This window comes from Eubalaena glacialis, chromosome 1 (genome assembly GCF_028564815.1).
Source record: "Eubalaena glacialis isolate mEubGla1 chromosome 1, mEubGla1.1.hap2.+ XY, whole genome shotgun sequence".
In the NCBI taxonomy this organism is placed as follows: domain Eukaryota; kingdom Metazoa; phylum Chordata; class Mammalia; order Artiodactyla; family Balaenidae; genus Eubalaena; species Eubalaena glacialis.
Genome location: NC_083716.1, coordinates 49643400 through 49661018, shown reverse-complemented (window position 1 = coordinate 49661018; position 17619 = coordinate 49643400).

The window sequence follows — 17619 nt, the reverse complement described above, 5'->3', positions numbered from 1 at the left end:
GCAGTGCGTGTGTTTGTGTCCTGTTGGGGTTTTCAACGTTGCCCAGGTCATAGATGTTGGAAAACACAAAGGGAAGAGTTCACCAGGTTAAATATCAGGGAAAATCACTGTAGGCAGAGGGAATGGTGTGTGTGTGTGTGTGTGTGTGTGTGTGTGTGTGTGTGTGTGCTAAATAAAGACGGAGCAGGATGCAGGGAGGAACTGGGAATTTAAGAGTTTGGCTAGAGGCCATGGCAAATAAGAGACTAAACAATGGAGGCTACAGAAGTAAGCGGGGGAGGGTGGTCTGATAGATCTAATAGGACAGGATCTTCCCATGTCCATTTCCCCTTCATCCTATAGTAATGGGCTCAGCACAGGCACTGCCCAGTCAGCACAGAAGCTGGCCCTTCCCAGCTAATATGGCCACACCCAAGCAAGTGTGCTACATGAAGGCACTACAGCCTACAGCCACCTGGGATAAAGGTGTGTGTTCCTTGTCACCCTACTAGAGCCTGTTTCATGGTTGCTCTGACATACTGTATTGTATCAAGTCTGAAATGTCTCCATCATATCAAATGGAGCCATTTCCTTTAATTTACCTCTCTGCTCTATCACTTGATAAATATTGTTTTCTCCAATTCATAAAAGCTGAAAGCAGGGACACCTTTATTCTTGTTCAGTGCCCAGAGTGTACAACCACACAGGACCTCCTCACCCCATGCCCTGGAACGGCAGCCTGCTTTAATGCATAGCAGACCTTTACATCTATTGGTCCCCTTAGAAGTTGGCACAGGCCTGTTGTGACTTATCACTCTATAGATCCAGATAGATGGCAGCTGAAACTTACTTTCCATCTTAGCAGTCATAACATGTCCCCCAAACCTCCTGGAAATGGGTGAAGTGAGTCCTTCCATCGTCTAGGAAAACTTACACATGCAGATTTTGTTATGGCCTATTGAGAGGCTCCTCATTAGAGGCAGATGGGAATTTGCCTGAGGTTATTTTATGGTTAAACAATCACCAGTGACCAATCCATATCTATTGAGACCACAGGCAACAGAAATGGATTTATAAAAAGCAACAATCCTTCCCAAACCCCATGTATAAATGTCACACATCAATCTTCCCTCTAATCTGCCCCAGGCTTCTTAGCTGTGGATGGTAGCTCTCAGAAGAAACAATGTTTCTGTCCTTTTCTTTTACATGGAAAATCAAAACCAAAGCAACACTGATTACTCAGTCCTTTGAAAGAAAGAAACACTGGTTCACAGTTTGAGTTTGCAGCTTTCCATGCAAAGGTATAACAACCTCTTCCCTTAAACTTCCCTTTCATTTCTACCTCTAGGAAATGGACACTACAACACATGTCCCAGGCATGGAATGTTACTTTGATCTGGGTCTCCCTTCACCGTGCCTGGAGGTGGCTGTAATTGCGCCTGGTGTGTTTCTTGCAATGGGTGTTCTTATTCAGATGATAGGGCTCAGAGTCTTCCTGCAGGACTGAAGCATTTGCCCCAAATTATCACTTCCCTCAGCATTTCCAAAAAATGCTTCAGTGTGTGTATAGACCACAATGAAGGGAGGGCAGCCGCCTGGGAGCTCAGAGCACTTACTACGCTTGTGTGAATGCTGCTTGTTTAAAGCTCCCGAGGCAGGAGACGCTGTAGTTCCTCTAACTGGGATGAACAACCTTCTTTTCTTCCCCAGCCTTGGTTCACACTTTGGAGTTGATGTCAAGATCTGGGTCCAGGGGACCCCCACCCAGGTAACCCAAACAGACTGGACAGCGCCAGCCATCCCTCAAAGGGAAAAATAGGCATCCCCAAATCCCAGGCCAGGAAAAATATCACCTGAATGTGTAAATAAGCCAGAATTGGTAGCAAATTCTGGGACAGGGGAGCCAATAATGGGGTACAAACCTTACTAGCAATCAAAATGTACTGTAATGCCATAAGAATCAGAACATAATGGCTTTAGTTGAAGAAAAAACAAATGAATCAGTGAAACAGAATAGAGAGTCCAGGGGAAAAAAAGGTAGTATTTCAATTCAATGAATAAAGAATAATTAAATAAATAACACTAGCAGAATTAGGTATCAACACCTGTGTAACAGATCAAAGATGGTTATAAAGTCTTTGGTACTCTTCCCATTGAGAGGTGGAGTCTAGGCTTCCTCCCGTGAATCTGGGCTGGAGTTTAACTGCTTTAACCAATAGAGGGTGGTGGGAGTGACACTATGTCAGCTCCAGTCCTAGCCTTTAAGGGACAGCTGAGGCTGCGCTCTCTCTCGGAGCCCTGAGCTTCCACGTGAGAAGTTTGATACCCTAAGGCAGACATGCTGTGAGGAAGTCCATGCTCACCACATGGACACGCCAGGGGAAAAGAGAGAGACGGAGGAAGATGCTGGGTCAGCCCTCAACTGTTTCCGCCCCCAGCTGTGTGAGGCACCCTAGCTGAGTTCCCAGACATCATGGACCAAGAAGGAGTCATTACTGCTATGCCCTGACCCAATTCCTAATCCCATAATCACAAGATGTAATAGTAATAAATTATTCGTTTTGGTCACTAAGTTTTGGGATAGCTTGCCATGCTGTAATAGCTAACTAGAAGAACTTGGTGTGGGAGGAATAAAGTTAGACCTCTATTCTACAATGTAGTCCAAAGTAACTTCCATAGGAATTTAAATAACCTTAAAAAATAGAATATTAGAATAAAACTAAGACTGACAATTTACATTGCTAGCAAGGAGGTAGGGAAACGACTAGTTTCATACATTGCTTGTGAGAGTATGAATTCCTATAATTTTTTGGAAAGTAATATGTGATATCTACTAAAGTTATCAATTCTGAAAATCTAGCCTATGGAAGTCAAGTCACCAGTATGTAAGACTCTCTGTAAGAGGATGTCTATCACAGCATCACTGGCAGTGGTAAAACACTGAGACAGCCTGAATGGTGAAATCAGTTGCATGATATCCACACTAGAGCATGTTAAGGAGCTATGAAAAACAAAAAGGCTAGGTCTGTGTTTATGAAGCCCAAGGGGTCTCAAACAATATTTAAACAAATAGTTTTACAGTCTGGAAAATGGCTTGGCAATTTTTTATAAAACTAAACATGCAATTACCATACGACCCAGAAATTTTCATTCCTGGGCATTTTTCCAGAGAAGTGAAACTTGTGTTCACACAGAAGCTTGTACTCAAAGTTCATAGTAGCTTTATTCATAGTAGCCCAAAACTAAAATCAGACTAGATATCCTTTCACAGGTGAATGTTAAACAAACTCTGGTCCGTCCATACTATGCAATCCTACTCAGAAATAAAGAGGAAGGAGCTACTGAGAGACCCAGTAACCCGGATAAAGATCCAGAGAATTATGCTGAGTGAATAAAGCCAACCTAAAAAGATATTACACTGTAGTTTCCATTAATATAACATTTTGAAATGACAAAATTATAGGAATAGGAAACAGATTAGTGTTGCCACAGGTTAGCGATGGGAGGAAGGGGGATGAGGGGTTGTGTGTTGGGAGCGTGTAGGAGGGAAGTGGGTGTGGTTATAAAAGGGAGACAAGAAAGATCCTGATGGTGATGGACTGTTCTGTATCTTGATTGTGGTGGTGGATACATGAACCTACCCCCATGATAAAATCGTATACACACACACACACACAAAGGAGTACAAATAAAACTAGGGATAAGATCCCTGGATCATCTTCAAAGGAGGCAAGAATATACAATGGAGAAATGACAGCCTCTTCAATAGGTGGTGCTGGGAAAAATGGACAGCTACATGTAAAAGAATGAAATTAGAACACACCCTAACACCATACACAAAAATAAACTAAAATGGATTAAAGACCTAAATGTAAGGGCAGACACTATCAAACTCTTAGAGGAAAACATAGGCAGAACACTCTATGACATAAATCACAGCAAGATCCTTTTTGACCCACCTCCTAGAGTAAGGGGAATAAAAACAAAAATAAACAAATGGGACCTAATGAAACTTAAAAACTTTTGCACAGCAAAGGAAACCATAAACAAGACGAAAAGACAACCCTCAGAATGGGAGAAAATATTTGCAAACAAAGCAACTGACAAAGGATTAATCTCCAAAATATACAAGCAGCTCAGGCAGCTCAATATCAAAATAACAAACAACCCAGTCCAAAAATGGGCAGAAGACCTAAATAGACATTTCTCCAAAGAAGATATACAGATGGCCAAAAAATACATGAAAAGATGCTCAACGTCACTAATCATTAGAGAAATGCAAATCAAAACTGCAGTGAGATACCACCTCACACCAGTCAGAATGGCCATCATCAAAAAATCTAGAAACAATAAATGCTGGAGAGGGTGTGGAGAAAAGGGAACCCTCCTGCACTGTTGGTGGGAATGTAAATTGATACAGCCACTATGGAGAACAGTGTGGAGGTTCCTTAAAAAACTAAAAATAGAACTACCATATGACCCAGCAATCCCACTACTGGGCATATACCCTGAGAAAACCATAATTCAAAAAGAGTCATGTACCACAGTGTTCATTGCAGCCTTATTTACAATAGCTAGGACATGGAATCAACCTAAATGTCCATCAACAGATGACTGGATAAAGAAGATGTGGCACATGTATACAAGGGAATATTACTCACCCATAAAAAGGAATGAAACTGAGTTATTTGTAATGAGGTGGATGGACCTAGAATCTGTCATACAGAGTGAAGTAAGTCAGAAAGAGAAAAACAAATACCGTATGCTAACACATATATATGGAATTTTAAAAAGCAGTACTGATGAACCTAGGGGAAGGACAGGAATAAAGACTCAGATGTAGAGAACAGACTTGAGGACACAGGGAGGGGGAAGGGGAAGCTGGGATGAAGTGAGAGAGTAGCACTGACATATATACACTACCAAATGTAAAATGGATGGCTAGTGGGAAGCAGCCGCATAGCACAGGGAGATCAGCTCGATGCTTTGTGACGACCTAGAGGGGTGGGATAGGGAGGGTGGGAGGGAGGCTCAAGAGGAAGGGGATGGGGGATATATGTGTACGTATAGCTGATCCACTTTGTTATACAGCAGAAACTAACACAACATTGTAAAGCATTTATACTCCAATAAAGATGTGAAAAATAAAAATAAAAAGAGATGGTAGAACAAAACAAACAAAAAAGATCCCTGGATCATCTTAATTTCACTCTCCTGGTTGTGACATTGGACTACAGTTTTGCAAGATGTTACCATTGGAGGAAATTGGGTAAAAGATACACAGTATTGTTTACAAGTACATGTGAATCTATAGTTACCTCAATAGAAATTTTAATTAAAACCATTTTTAAAGTGCAACAACAAAATCTATAATAAAGTGTAAAAAAATTAGTTTCAGAGGTGTTTAAATACCATCTTCCCATTTTGATAAAATGAAGCAAAACTAAATCCCATAAATCTGAACACACATTTGAATGACCATAAAGAAGGGTGTGATAGACTTCAAACTGCTAAGGCTGGTGACCTGAGGAAGCTGGCCTGGAAGTAAAAAGAGAAGAGATTGTTAACTCCCTGTGACATATCTCTGTGTTGACTATTTTGCTACATTAGGGTGCATTTTTTTTGTCATGAAAAGTAAATATTTTAAAAAAGCTAAATGAATGAAATGACAAAAGTTTTAGGGGGAAAAAAATAGATTTTTTTACAACTTTAGGATGGGGGTTCCTTCCCCAGGAAGGAAGATTCAACACCCAGAAGCCATAAAGGAAACAACTGACTGATTAATCTTAAAAAAAATTAAAAACTTCCATAGCTCAAAACACATCATAAAGTTAAAAAAACAAGTAGCATTTGGAATTTTCTAACAAGCAAAGGATTCATAGCCAAAAATAGTGCTTACAAATCACAAAAAGAAAACAATCCAATGGAAAAGTGGGTAAAGGATTGGAAGAGACCATTAAGATGAAGGCAATGAATGTTGGATGCTCCAGTGGGGCTCTTTCAGTCTCGGTTTGTGCACAGACTCCAAAGATCAAGCACAATATGGTAGATGCCAACTAGTCCCCAGGGTCTAAAAGCTGGATTCAAGGCCTGCTGAAAGGATTTTCTAATCATTCACCTCCCACCCATGTGAGAGGCAGAGAGAGACAGGGCAGCTGGTCCTGGGCTGGCAGGGGCAGTCCATGACGGGATGGGAGGAGTTTCCAGAACAGAGCAAGCAAAGAAAGGCCCATGGGCTCCCCAGCGTGTTAATCTAGTGTCTCCTGAAAGTTCACTAAATGACAGTAAGAAGGGAAAATAAGGCAAAACCTTCTACAGACAAAGAAAATGGAGAGGAAGTAACAGGGATGAAATCTTGGAACCTGGAAAGCAGCTGCATGAGTGGTCATGCTGGAGCAGATCTGAGAAGCCTGAAACCTACCCAGGTGGTGGGGGAAGCCTGGAAGCAAAGCAGAGTCTGCCAGAAAGGAGTCGGGATTACAAGTGACAGGTATTTCTGCAAGTGGCGGTGTGGGTGGAGCTGAAAACAGAGGGCTAGTTAAAAATTAGTATCAGAATGTTTTGGCCCATGGTCCCTTGCCCCAATTTGTACAGGTAAGAAACTACCTCCCCATCATCCTGGCAGAAGACAGGGCTCTACCCTCTAGTGAAAGAGAAGCAGGGGGCTCTGGACTCAGGAACCAAGGGGACAGATGCAGGTGAGGGCACCAGGCTGACCACGGGGATGAAGAGAAAGTCAACATGCTGAATGCTGAAACCCACACCCTACACCTCTTTCTCCCTGAGAACTAGAAGCCAAGCAGTATTTTGGATGATTCTTCTCTAGGGATACAAGCCAGCCCAATAGAATCTATACAGACACTGGCAGTTCGGATCCCCCCTCCAGTAAAATGGCCCAGATCAGTCTTCCTCCACCAAAGCCCCACCCAGACTCACAGAGCTTCCAATGTGTGTGTTAGAGCCTTACTGGTTACATCAAGTCAGAGGTAAAACCATCAAAGAGTAAAAAAAGAACTTCGAAGAAACAGAGATATCTCAGGGAGCAGGGGAGAAAAAAATTATTATCTATGTATATAAATTACAAGTGCTATCTCCAGGAAATAAGATAATGCATGTATCCATGAAATGAGTGAGTGTGTTGCTTACAAAAGAATAACAAAGCTTTAAAAGAATCATTCAGAATTTTTAAAGTAGTTTTGGAAATTAACAAAGCAGATATGCAAAACAATAGCGCACAAGAAGCTTCAATAGAAAGGTTAAGAGACATCTTCCAAAAGACAGAACACAAACAAAGAGATGGAACACCGGAGAGAAAAACTACAAACTCTAGAGAATCAGATCAGGAGGTCCATAACTGAAAAAACAAAAAGGGTTAGAAATGAGAACAGAGAAAATAGATTGGGGGGATGAGGAGGAGGGGTGGAAAAATAATGAAAGAACATTTACCAGATTGTGAGTAACAACCACGAGCCTCCAGTTTGAAAACCCCCATGTGAAGTGAGACCCACACCCGAGCAGCCCAAGGATAAAAAGAAAATTCTGAAAGATTTCGGAGAGGAAACTGGCCTGATGAGAACAGCATCTGACTTCTCTACAGCAGCTCTGCGAGCTGGAAGGCAATGGGCGACAGCTTCAAAGTCTGAGGGTCAAGCATCTCCACCCAAGCTGCCAATCAAAAGTGAGGGTGGACTGGCTAAGTTTTGCCTGTACAAGTTCTCCAAACACTGTGCTAACACAGAACATTTCTCAGGAAGCCCTTGGAGGAGGCGCTTCACCAGAAAAAGGGAGAAAACCAGGAGAGGACATTGGATTCAGCCAACAGGGACCCAACTTGGGGAAGTCAAAGGGGTGCCCAGGACCCCAAGACCACGGGGGCTGGGGGGTAGCAACACAGGGAGCAGCCAGTCCACACTGGAGAGCACGCGAATCTACACAGAGAGCAGGGATAGCCTCCTTCAGCCCAAAGTCTACAAATGACTGGTAATCAAACACTAAACAAAGGGAAAACTTGGCAACCCTTTATTCCAAGCAAAACAAAAAGCTGTACAAGATAGGAAACGTGCTCTACATGGTTTAGCCGTGAATAATATGAACATAGTCATAACTACGTAAATACCGAATATTGATTTGGCCAAAAAATTACACTATAACTACCATGACGGGGGTTGAGGAGAAGAGAGTGTGCCTATGCATGGGGGGAGGGTGGTTTCAGAGTGCTAAGTTCACCTCTTCCATAGTAGGAATTCATCAAATAACATTTAAACTGGAAAATCAAGAAATGGCAGTCGAAGCATGTTATTTTAAAGTAAGGAGGAAAGCAGCAGAAGAATCAGCGAGAAGAATTCAAAGTGATGGCCTCTGGGGAGTGAGGATGAGGAGGGGGGAAGGGAAATGCTGGTTTTCATTATAAGCCTTGCAGAACCCTTTAACTTTTAAAACTATGTACATGTACGACTTTGATAAACATAAAAATTTAAAAAAATATCTACCAAAGAAACAACAAGGAAATGATTAAATGAGTGAAGTCAGCAAATTTCAAACTTTTTATCCAACAGATCTCCCATGAATGAATAAGTCATTTGGGGCATTTGGGGCACAGCCCAAAAAGGAGCTGCAATCCAGAATTCTTTAACGTCTTGCTTCTTATCCTTAAAATTCATACACAAGTTTCATTCTCCCTGATGATACATCCCTGTTTGTTTTTATAATATGTGAAGGTCTTTTTCTTTCCTCCTTTCTCCTCCTCCTGGATCAGGCACACACCAGGTTACGAATACAGAGAAGGACACTCTGTTAGTGTAATAAGGTCCAGGGGGTGCCCCAAGGAGTGTTCATCAGGGAGGGTGAAATGTCTGAGCATCTTTCCGTTGCTCAGGGCAAGCGCTGTGAAGGCCGCTTGTCCTGTCAGCCCCACCCTAGGTTCAGGTGTGGTGCCTCTCATCAGGGAGCTGGGGAAACTGAAGGACTGACCCCCAGTAGGAGCCTGGGGTGGGACCCTCTTGGTGGGGAGCAGAAGAGATACAGACCATGGAGAAGAAGGGGGAGTGGAGCCCCAGGAAGAAGAGACATCTCTATCTCAGCACAGGGGAGACCGTGGGGTACCCACAGGGCTGGACTCAAGCTCCATTGCAGTGCATGAACCTGGGAAGGCAAACTTTGTGGGACAGAGTGGAGAATCCCAAGCCCAATCCCTACCTCCTCTTGCGAATCCTGCGATCAGTACAACACAACCACTCAAAGCAGACAGCTCATTGCAGGGCTCTCCGTACACAGTGGGGATTTCAAAAAAACACCATGTTTTCAATTCGTTACCTTTGCCCGTAATTGATGTGCAAAGTTTACCCTGAGGCTCAGCATCCCCTAAAGTTCTCCCAAAGAACCCAGCGCCCCAGTGCTGTCAGGAAGATCTGTCTGGAGATCACAGACAGGGAAGCAGTGAGATCAAACGTGGGACACAGTCACAGGGTTGGCAGGATAATTGATGAGATGTGGCATTTGTCAGTTCTCTCTCTGTCCCCTCTCCTGTCTAGGCTTGAAGTCGGCCTTTGTACTCCCTCCTGCTTAGGAGGGTTGCAACAGGACAGGAAGCAGAAGCTGCCCGGAGACCATCCCTATTCCTGGATTGTGATCTTCAAAGACCCGACAGTGTGATGGTAGGAGGAAAGGTGTTCGCCGCCAAAGCCCAGACTCGGGGCAGCCGGAAGTCCAGGGGTCCCTAGAGGAGAGGAGACCCTGCCCGGCTTGACGTCAACCCCACAGGGAAACGACAGGACCTCTGAGGGGAGTGGCTCCCTATATGGGAGACCCCACTCAGGAACAGGATGTTCTGCTCAGGCCCAGGTTGCTGTGACCTTGTGGTCCAGGGCACAAGGGGCCACTGGGCTTGAGGAGACCACACAGGCTGCAGCCTCAGCATCCCCGCCCTAACAAGTGGGCTGGAGGGCTTGTCCAAGTGTCCTGCTCTTCGTAGGGACCCTGGGACCTTCATGAGCTTGGGATGCAGGGGAAGGCTCCGATATTTCCCACACTGAACTTCTTCCAGTCTGGCAGAAGCACCACAAACAAATAAAACAAGACATGCACCTGCCACACAAGTTCTTCTCATTACTGTGAATGACTGATGCCTAGCCTGGCATCAAAGGCAGGTGAGAACGCCTCACCTGTGCTTGGACCAGGACAGGGAATTCCAACTGGAAGCCCACCCTGCCTTCCCCACCCTCACACACACACACACACACACACACACACACACACACACACACACACACACGCCTTTTGGGTTTGTCTCTCTCTGTTCCAGATAGCCAATCCCAGAGCCAGCTGTCATAACTGGCCCTGACAGTGGGGATGGGTGTCTCTGGTAAGGACTGGCAAGGGCAAGAGGACCGAAAGGAGGGTTGGGGAGGGGAGAGGAGACTTTGGAGGCACACAGGATGGGTATGTCGGGTGCTAGATGTCTGGAAGTCTGAGCTGTGCTGAGCCGTGAACATACCAAAGTGGGCAAGCTCCCCATTGGGGCCAGGGTTTACCTCTCTGGTCCCCTGAGCACAGACAGCTGGGGACGCCTGGATCAACATATGCCATCCACACTGTGGCCACGTCCATGGGACCCAAAGACCACATGGAAGGGAGCTGGTCCCCAGATTCTGACACCTGTGACCCAGACATCAGAGATCATGTCTGACAGACATAACCAACAGGACAGAAAGAAGCACTTCTTTGTGACCCTGAAAACAGTAAAGTAGAGAGTAAGAGCCTGAGTATTTACAATCACCTATCGGTGGTGGTGTGGTAGAGGGCTTTACAATGCCATGTGGGGAGACCTCACCAGAGTGACAGTCCCTGCCGCCCTCCCCCACCCCAGCTGGTGGTGGGTGACAGCACTGTCCGAAGCTCTACTTTGGGTGGGGCAGAGCCATCAAAAGGCAGCCCCCAGGGACTTCCCTGGTGGCACAGTGGTTAGGAATCCGCCTGCCAATGCAGGGGACATGGGTTCGAGCCCTGGTCTGGGAAGATCCCACATGCCATGGAGCAACTGGGCGCGTGCACCACAGCTACTGAGTCTGTGCTCTAGAGCCCGCAAGCCACAACTACTGAAGCCTGTGCACCTAGAGTCCGTGCTCTGCAGCAAGAGAAGCCACCGCAATGAGAAGCCCGTGCACTGCAACGAAGAGTAGCCCCTGCTCGCCACAACTAGAAAAAGCCAGCACGCAGCAAGGAAGACCCAACACAGCCAAAAATAAATAAATGTATTTTTTTTTTAAAAAAAAGGCAGCCCCCAGAAGACTCAGACCCTCCCGGCCCTCCCTCTGCTCCGGGCGAGTCTGACTGTTCCGCTCTGCCGGCCCACATGATCGCTCAGGTGCGCTGCCCCATGATGTGACGGTGTGACCAGGAGGATGGTGGCAGGTGCAGGAAGCTGAGTACCCCGTGTGGACCACAGAGCTAAGGCCTGCTGTCCATCAGCAGGACCACAAGGATTCTGTCGCTCGTCCATTTCTCAGCTGATCTGGCTCCAGCGTCTCATTTCTCAGTTGGATGTGAGCAGAGGAGGAGAGTAATGGGGTGTTATTTATGAGTCCCTTAAAACCTCAACAGCCATGTGTCAGGTGCGGTGCCTGGTGCTTTGTAAATGCAGTGTGTCATTGGATTCCCACGACTCTCGGTGGTCGGGATTAATGCCCTGTGAATCAGAGCCTCAGCCTCTGTGATTCCTAGTCCCGCTCTGCCTCCCCTGCACTGCAAAGCCTCCCGGTGGGTACAAGCATGCTCGTCTCTAAGGGTCTGGTGAGGAATCATAGGGACGTTGTTGGGTGCGAGGCCTTTGTCACCTGGAGAGCATGGACCAAATCTGAGCTCTAGCTTTTGTTGCTGATGATCTGATGATCTCCTGACAGAGGATGGAGGCAGCCATGGGGGCCCTGTTCCCTGCTCGTCTCAGCCCACACGTTCCCCTTAGATGATTTCATCCACCGCATGGCTCCAATTAACCGTCTATCTGCTCAGAGATATGTCTCCAGCCCAGACCGAGTGCGGGGCTCCAGCTGCGTGCGGCCCAAGCTCATCTCACTCAGCAAGTCCGCAGTGAGCACCTACCTCATCCTTGTTCCCAGGTCTCTTCCCCTCCAGTGTCCTGTATCTCAGGATACAACACTTTGTCTCTCTGACACTGTCCCCTGGCTCCTGGCCTAAGAAGCTCTCCTGGCTCTGTCCGTGTCTCTCCCACCACACTGGTCAACACGCTTTCCTGCCAGGGTCACTGCGATGCCTCTTAACTAGTCTCCCATTTTCACTCTTGCTCTCACCTGATCCATTCTGTGCATTAGCCAAGATAATATTTTTGAAACACAAACCCAATCATTTCCACCCCTTCACTGAAGGCCTTCAAATATTTCTGATCCATTTGGAGAGAGAGCAGAGCCCTGGCGAGGGCCCCTAGGCACTGCAGGGCTGGCCCTGCCCCCTCTACGGAGCCCTCGGACAGTGACCCTCTTGCAACTTAAGCTGCAGCCTCAGGCTCCTTCTCTCTGCACCTCAGAGCCCCAGCTCCTTCCTGCTCGGGGCCTCCACACACGTCCTTTTCCCTGCCCTCTTGCTGCCACTCTCTTGACCTGAGTGACTCCAGCCACCCTTCAGGTCAGATGTCACTTCCTTGGGAAAGACACCCTCACCCTCTAGACTACCTTGAGTCCCCCCTGCTCATTATTTCTGTGAAATGCGGACGACTGAAAAAACATTTATTGCGATTATGATGTTTTAATTTATTTGCCCTTCTAGATGACTGTCTTCCTGCAGCATTATGTTGCTGTGATCCTAGGAATCTCTCCAGCCTTTTTCTTGACTATGTCCCTTGGGCCTCAGAGATCGATGAGTAAATATGGATTGAATGAATTACTTGGAAATGGCTATTAAATAAGTTAGAAAACCATTGACTCTATTGCTTTTAATAGCTTTTATTTTTTAGAGAAATAAGTTCGCAGCAAAATTGAGCCTAGAGTAATACAGAGATTTCCCATATGTCTTTGCACTCACGCGCACAACCTCCCCGTTATCAACAACCCACCACCAGAGTGGTGCCTTCATTATAATCAACGACCCTACACTTACACATCTTTATCACCCAAAGTCCATAGTTTACATTAGGGTTCACTCTTGGTGCTGTACATTCTATGGGTTTGGACAAACGTGTACAGGCAAACTGATTTTTATTGCACTTCTTATTGTGCTTCACAGATACTGCGTTTTCTTCAAATTGAAGGTTTGTGGCAACCTGCAATGAGCAAGTCTATTGGCGTCATTTTTCCAACAGCATTTGCTCACTGCATGTCTGTCACATTTTGGTAATTCTCGAAATATCTCGAACTTTTTCATTATTATTATATTTGTTATGGTGATCTGCGGTCGGTGATCTTTGATGTCACTCCTATGACTCACTGAAGCCTCAGATGATGGTTAGCATTTTTTAGAAATAAGCATTTTTAAAATAAATTTATTTATTTATTTTATTTTTGGCTGTGTTGGGTCTTCGTTGCTGCGTGCAGGCTTTCTCTAGTTGTGGCGAGTGGGGGCTTCTTCGATGTGGTGCATGGGCTTCTCATCATGGTGGCTTCTCTTGTTGAGGAACACAGGCTCTAGGTGCGCGGGCTTCAGTAGGTGTGGCTTGCGGGCTCTAGAGTGCAGGCTCAGTAGTTGTGGCACACAGGCTTTGTTGCTCTGCGACATGTGGGATCTTCCCGGACCAGGGCTCAAACCCATGTCCCCTGCATTGGTAGGCGGATTCTTAACCACTGCGCCACCAGGGAAGTCCCTAAAGCATTTTTTAATTAAGGTATGTACATTGTTTTTTAGACATAATGCTATTGCACACTTAATAGACTACAGTATAGTGTAAACATAAATTTTACATGCACTGGGAGACCAAAAATTCGTGTGACTTGCTTTTTGCAATATTTACCTTATTGCACTGGTCTGGAGCTGAACACGCAGTACCTCTGAGGTCTGCCTGTAATGACATGTGTCCACCATTGCAATGTCACAGTATCTTCTCTGCCCTAAAAATCATCTGCGCTTCTCCTGTTCATCCCTCCCTCCCGAGAAGCCCCTGGAAATTACTGATCTTTTTACTGTCCCCATAGCTTTCCCTTTTCCAGGTTATCATTTGGTTAGAATCATACAGTATGCATAATTTTTTTGCCCATTTTTAATTGAGTTGCTCATTTTCTTATTGTTAACTTTTAAGAGTTCTTTGTATATTTTACATAAGTCCTTTATCAGATATGTCTTTTGCAAATATTTTCTCCCAGTCAGTGGCTTACATTTTCTTACTGTTGAGTTTTAAGAGTTCTTTGTATAGTTTACATAAGTTCTTTGTTAGATATGTCTCCCAGTCAGAGGCTTGTCATCTCTTTTTCTTGAATTATATTGATTTTTAAAGACAAAAATAAACCTGAAGCTATTTTAAGGAGTTTGTAAGATAGATAGATCCATAAGTTATATCCAGGTCTTCTTCCTAGTTCTTGAACCCATGCACAAACACAGATTTGTAGACACTTCTCAACGTGAGAGAGCAGGTTTGTCAAGAGTTACAGGAATATCTCCTAAGCTGCCCTGATGAAGCTGAACAATGAACATGGCCAAGTCCGTCTCATCTGGCCTGCTAAGCCACAGTCACCATCTCAGGCTAAGGCTTTAGGTTAGAAAAGCCAAAAGTCCTTTGAATAGAGACTCCACAGGGCAGAAGGAGGTGGGGAGGGCAGTCCAAGACTGATGCCGCAGGTGAATTTACCTTCAAGCTAATGACACTTATAGGACAGGCCCCCAGTTTACAGGAACCCCTTCCAAAGCCCCAGGAGGGACCCTAACAATATAAAAAGTAAGATTGCCTTCTCTTTGCACTGGGGCTTCCCATTTGTCACATATACCCCCCAACCCCCATCAGGTGGCACTGGTGGGTCCCCAGGCGTTTTGGTATCCAGCTAAGGAGAGGTTCAATTGGGAATATATTGTTTAAATTTTAATTTAGAAAAATGTTTTTAAATGTTGCAATAAATCAAATGAAAAGTTATAGTTTTCCAATTTGAACATACATGTAATTTTTTGTACTTAAATTTTTAATTAAGAAACTGAGAAAAGAAGCATACTCACAGATATAGAAGACAAAACTGTGGTTACCAAGGGGGAGAGGGAAGGGGAGAGGGGCAATGTAGGGGTAGGGGAGTAAGAGGTACAAACTATTAGGTGTAAAATAAGCTACAAGGATATATTGTACAATAAAGGGAATATAGCAATATTTTATAACTATAAATGGAGTATAACTTTTAAAATTGTGAATCACTATATTGTATACCTGTAACTTATATAATATTGTACAGCAACTGGACTTCAATTTTTAAAAAAAGGAACTGAGAAAAAATCAGATGAAAATTAGTGGAGTATAAGACAAGGTATAAAGATGTGCAATGGAATCAATCAAAATTATCGTTAATCAAATTAAAATTTTAAATGTTCAGATTTTACCATGAAGAGGAAGAGATAAATCTCTAAAAAAATAATAAATAGGCTCTTGGATGGGTTTAGTAATCTAACTAATTAAAAGGAGTGAATCCCAGGAAGATATTGGGAAGATATTTCAATTTCTTGCTGAATTCACTAAAACTGACAACAAAGAAAACACAAAGTGACAAATATGTGAATATCATCATTCAGAGAATATTTAAGAATAGTAACCATGCGAAACCTTGAAATGCCCTAAAATCTTATAGCTCACATACACACAGAAACATGATACAAATGTTCCCCAAATTTGATAATAATACTATAATTTACATGTCATTACCAATGAGTTATGAGATTGAAAGCAATTTTTCTAAACTACCCAAAAACTTTTACTATTTTTGATCAGCCATACTCTGAAGAAAGACTAAATTATCTTTTTATTATGACTGTAGAAAATCACTGTCATATGAAGAGAACAAAGACTACTCAGCCAAAAACGTAAGGAAAGTATTATAGAAGTATGGCTGGAAGTGAGTCAAAATTATGTTTTTGAAGGGTTTTATGATATTTATATTATTTATCAGCTTTTTAAAATGTATGATTTGTTGTGATTCTGGTCACATTGGACATATTCACTTTTAGACCTAATTTTGTATTCATACTTTTGTGGTTTTTTTTCTTAAAGGAGTTCCCCAACTTGAATAAGGAATACTAGAAACTAAGTCTACCATGACTGACATGGGTGATGGAGGGATGGGAGGGGGAGGGGGCCTGCCCACCACACAGACTCTCCACTGCCTCAGACAGTCTTTGGTGGGAAGGTGCCTGGCAGCCAAGGGCACACAGAGCCACGCTAAGAACCTGCAGGAGTGGAGGCTTTCCTGCAGGGAGCCAGCCCTCTGTCCCTGAAGCTTCAAGAGAGGGCCCACTGCCAGGCAGCTCCTGCTTCACGTGGTGATTGGACTGGCATCTAGTCACTAGATAGCTAGGCACCAGATTCACGTCTGAGTCATTTCCAGCCCTGATCCTTTTTTAAAGACTGGTGGTGGGCACCGTCACGCTCTTGGAGAGCAAATAAAGTGACTCACTTTCTGGAAGACTAGTTGGCAAGAAATACTCAACATGTTCACACCCTTCAGCCCAGTGATTCCCCTTCCAGGAATCTATGAATAGAAATGATTAGAAATACAGGCAAATATGTAAGCAAAATGAAGCTCCCACGGCATTACATGGCACAATGACGATACGATAGCGACAGTGTTTAAAACGATCCCTCTCTTGTGTACAGCTAGGTGTCTAGAACTGAAGAAATTTACCAGAATGTTGCTAAAATGCTTCTCAGTGCTGCCAGTTGTGATTGTTATTTTCTTTTTTATGTATTTATCGGTGTGTACGGGCATGTGTGTGTGTGTGTTTGTGTAATCAGCACAGATGACTTTGACAATCAGAAGAATGTGCATTTTTTAAATGAACCAGTTGTGGAAGGAAATCAGACACCTACACTAGGTGGCCAACACACCTGCTCCCACAGGAATTTCTTTGTACTCATCAGTCTTTCTTTAAAATAAATTGCTTTAGCCATCAAAAAAATGGGCGCCTCCCACCTCGTTTCTCCAGGATCCCTGGAGCCTTTGCCTGGACACTATGATTCAGCAACACAGGTAAACTTGGAGCCACTCTTTGCAAGATTCCTCGCATTCTAATGTGGGCTTTCCTCTCAGTGGGTGGGCTATTGCGTGTACAGGCAGTCCTCTCGGTTCTCACTGTCACAAGAGCCGTGTACATGCCTGGATGGGGATGTGTAAGAGGACATAACCTGAAAATATCCTCCAGCTGAGGAGTCCTTTGGACCTTGGAGAGACCAGGAAGCAGAGAAAGCACAAGAGCCCATGTGATGGACCTCACTCTCCTCTCTGTAAAGTGAGGGTCTGCGCGATCTCCGAGGACCCTGGTTCTACCCCTTTGAGCACTGCTACAGTGCTGGTGCATCATGAGAACTACACGGCAAGGACACAGACTCCACCTTATCCAGTGGGATTGTCACGGCTCTATTTTAGGTTGGATGATTCAATATTACTCATCCTGAACTCAAACTACCTTCTCTGGTCTGCTTGAGTCTCTTTAGAAATCAGGCTGGGATTATGG